The 4,247-nt window shown below is 46.1% G+C and overlaps 1 long non-coding RNA gene across 2 annotated transcripts in view; it reads right to left on the minus strand.

Annotated features, from left to right (window-relative positions):
• Positions 1-2,642, minus strand: part of LOC102378736 — a 32,985-nt gene extending 30,343 nt beyond the window's left edge. For both annotated transcript variants that reach the window (XR_325143.1, XR_325142.2), the window contains exons 1-2: positions 2,572-2,642; positions 2,335-2,442 (exon numbers count right to left, since the gene is read on the minus strand). This is a non-coding gene — a long non-coding RNA (uncharacterized LOC102378736). The remainder of the gene's footprint in view (positions 1-2,334; positions 2,443-2,571) is intronic.
• Between the last annotated feature and the right edge of the window lie 1,605 nt (positions 2,643-4,247).

Genomic DNA, 4,247 nt, shown 5'->3' on the forward strand with positions numbered 1-4,247 from the left:
ACTCATGGCCTGCACTGGCACCGCTGCTCCGCGGCGCGTGGTTCTGCCGGCAACATCATCTGCTGCAACGGCCGCTGCTTGAAGGCACATGTACAACGAAAGATCTTGCAAAGTACCATCAACAAACACAAGCACGTGTAACAAGATGGTCCAATGTGGTGTTGAGATAGAAGAACCTGGTTTGCACTTAATGCCAGCTTAGTGTGTCCACAACTAGCAGGTGCTGCATATTAGGAAGTGGTTGCCATCTCAGATTAGTAATATTGATAGTTTGTCTGGTTTGGTATTTCCCCTAGTGTTTATTTAATAACAATTGAAATACACTTGAAAAAGAAGTTTTCAGCAACGGCACTGACCTTCACATATGGGGCTGTACTTTTAAGCTACTACATGACAAGTCACACAGCAGGCTATTGTGGACACGGTATCTGTTTCCAGAAATCACTGCTAAACTTTCCTAACCCACTCATGATTCAATTTTGCTCCCCATCTGAGTTAAAAGGTCATTAATAACTCATATCAATAAATGAAGCATCCAGTCATCTCTCTCTAAAGATGAAAGGGGAGAGAAAAATTGTGTAACAACAGTATCAGAAGTACTTGGTGTTTGGAGATAAAATAATTTCCAAAGTCTTGCTCTAACCACCCATACCTCTTGACATTTGAGGGGAGGGATGCTCTATTTTGGGGAGGAGATGACATAACATTTCACTTGAAATTGGTTGCATTTGAGTTGGGATTCAGGGTTTTGGGGAGAGGGAGGGTTGTTGGGTTCCCCCCGCCCCCTTCTTCAAATTTAATTTAGGGTAAAAGCGCATTCACATTTGTACCATGGTGTATTAGACACACAAACAAACACTGAACATGGAGATTTTAATTTTGCACACATTTGGATAAGAAAACAGCCATTTTATTGGGTTTTGGGCTTTTGAGTTGCAGTGCAGAGTGTGGCAGTCTCTCCAAGGCATTTATTTATTTGGCCTCTAGTACTGCTGTGTATCCAAGGCCCAAATCCTCAGTTAGGTACTTGTACATAAATACATCTGAGGATCTGGGCTTGGATGCTGTATGGACTTGTATGTATTTATCTACAGAAGACCCTTGTAAGGGAAGCTTTGTTATTCCCATTTCACAGATGAGAAATGGAGGTCCACAGAGGCTGAGGATCCATTTTCCAGAGTGCGTGAGTGACCAAGGAGCCAAAGTCCCATTTTCATTATACATATAGATGCCCAAGAAACCAACCCATTGAGAATAGACCTCTAAAGACCTTTAGGAATCTGGCCTCTATATGCTTAGATCACTTTTGAAAATTGGGACACATTGATTTAGTCCTAAGTCATGGAGGAAACCCAAAGCAGAGCTGGGATTTGAATGTGCCCTAGGCTGCCACTAAGCCTCCCAAGACAACACAAAGATATAATAATGATCTTTATGGTTTGAGCAACAATGTAAGTGGTTGGATAAGAACCAAACTAAGCCTTTTCTCAACACTCAGAGAACTACTACTACAAAAAAAGGAAACTTCAGCTTCTCCAAATTCCTAGGGCTCATCTTTCAACCCCCACACCCACTGTGACAAGGGACCATCTCTAAACTCTAGTTCTCATTTACATATTACTCCCCACAGGACTCCAAGACATTTTAGGCAGGATATAAACCCGGGCCCCCTGCCAGACCTATCATTATACTCACAGCGTACAATAGTGGAGCAGCAACTTTTTAACAAAACACACACAAAGCATTTCGCCATTTGTATGCTGTTCTGAGCAACATGCACTCGTGCAAAAGCTCATCCATTTACTATACGGCCCTACAGAGGCACAAGGGCAGAGAAGACAGCAGTAACATCAACAGGCGAGAGAGAGATGCCTTTGAAATACCAGAGATCTAGGATGGTTAGTGAGGACCAAACTGTTAATATGGCTCTATAGCAGTTTGCATCAATGCTCCCAGTAAAGAGTAAAATGAGTCAAGACTGTACAGGTAAGCAAAAGTCCCACAGTGTGGCCCCGAGTGCTGCTGGCTCCATTAAAATTGTAAATTGGGCCCAGCCACCGGCCTCAACACTGGGGCTCATGTCATCCCAACCCAAAAGCTCCACGTGGCTACAGAACCACTCAGTGCATCCAAGGCAAGACTGACCCCCTGGACAGAGGGGCATACAGAGCGGCGAGCTGGAAAGAGGAATTACTGCTATTTCTCATGTTTCTGTGACACTGGGATTCCTCAAGACTGGATGGTGAGCCTGCAGTGTTAACCTGAGTGCCCATAGGAGTCTCTCCCCAGCCCCCCGCTCTACATAGAGCAACCCCAAAAGGTGGGCTTACTTACGCTTCCAGCTCCTGCATCCTTGCTTGCATGACTAAGTCCAGGACCCCACAGACCTTGCACAAGCAAGATTTTGGAGTGGTGATAGTCCTCCACCATGCCACAACTCCCCTGAGAGGGATAAACGAGCTCTTTGAGAATTACAGTGAGGAAGGTCCTAGAGTTTCTTGGCACAAAAAGTTATGATCCCAGAAACACGTGGGTAAATACAGAAATATTAAGCATGGCAGAAATACATACCTCTGAACTAGATTAACCCAGCCATCAGTGGTAATGAAATCACTGCTTGATAACAATGCTCTTAAATCTGCTTCCCAGCACTGGAAAGGCTGCCTCTTAAATCAGAAGCAGTATAACCAGGTGCACACAGCACCAGGAGCAGGATAATTAGCTCCAGCTGAGGCTGAGTAGCACGGTCACTCAGGATGAATTAGCTCAATCAAGCCAGATGTGGATATGCTGGGTTTAAAGGCAGCCTACAAATTGCACTGCAATGTGCTGGATCTGTGTAGAATAGCTGCATTTTATGCAGTGAACAGCCAGTTTCTGTGACTGAACTGGAGCACTCAAATAAAGGAGTCCGTTTGCAGGGCTCCTCTTGCCCCCTTAAAAATCACTCAAATGGATTGAGAACTTGCTTCACTGACTTCAGTGCAGCTACTCTGCATTTCACAGCGGTGCACAGATCAGAACCTGCTGTGGGATTTACACTGAGATATTGGTAGAGGCTTCCCTCCAAACATCTGAATTAAATGAGTAACTTCTTTTGAAGTGGAGATGCAGCTGATGGTTATGGTATGTCAATCTGCTTCATGCAGAGCTGGTGAAACCCTATGACTCAGATTCATGTGGACTCCAGCACCTGCAACTTGCAGAAACTCGTTGGATGAAAGACCAAATTCCAGCAAAGAAAGTCGGATCGCACAAGGCACAGACAAAGTTTCTCCACTGGGCACCTCTAGGAGTACAGCTGGCTGAAACTGCCCATCAGAATGGGTTTCTGTCCCAGATTGGTGATTTTGCAGAAAGTGCTGCTTTTTTTCAGGATTGTCAGAGGGCTTGGTGTCACCTTTGCCATGTTCACTTTTATGCGGTACAACAAAATAGCTGGAATGGTGAAGCTGGAACAACTGGGCTATTGTGTAACCGTGGGTTTTGGAGTGAAGACACCCAGGGCTGCTACTCTGCATCCTGAACTCAGCGCTGTCAATGTGCGCTAGGTGTGTTCAGAGCATTTTCTTGGGCACCTGTAGAGCATTTAGGTGCCATCCCACCTCCCTTCTGGATCACAATGCAGCATCGGTAGGAGTTAGCTCTTTGAGAATGACTGTGAGGAAGGTCCTAGAGTTTGTTGGCACAAAAAGCCTTGGGTTATGATCCCAGAAACACATGGGTGAATGCAGGAACATTAAGGGCAGTGGCAGGAGTTAGGCTCCTAGCCACCCAGGGCAGAGTGCTCCTAGCCATGCATGAAGGCTAAGTTTAGGGCACTTGTGCATGTGATGCCATTAGCACATACATGCGATAAACATGTCACTTTGTGTGGCTTAATGATGTCACATTGCCCACGTTCAAGAGTTTGGGTGGGTTTTAAATGAGTTTGCAGTATTGCAAACTAAACTATATCTGGATGCGGTTTAGCATTGCAGTTTAGCATTAGCACTGGATGCCAGCGTTGCAGCTGGCAGCTCACCCTCTGGCCACGGAAGAGGTGGGCAGCAGGCACTGCAGAAAAAAAAAGGTCAGGCCCCTCACTGCTTCTGCCTTCAGCCAGCGCCTGCTAAAGACAGAAGCAGTGAGGGGCTTGACCCTTTTTTTTTTCAGTGGAGTCTGCCCACCTCTCCCGCAGCTAGGGGCTGCAACCGCTGAGCTGTGGGGAGCCCTGATCCTTCCCCCTGCAGTGGCAGTGCCCCCTG

This window comes from Alligator sinensis, unplaced genomic scaffold (genome assembly GCF_000455745.1).
Source record: "Alligator sinensis unplaced genomic scaffold, ASM45574v1 scaffold1457_1, whole genome shotgun sequence".
Taxonomy (NCBI): domain Eukaryota; kingdom Metazoa; phylum Chordata; order Crocodylia; family Alligatoridae; genus Alligator; species Alligator sinensis.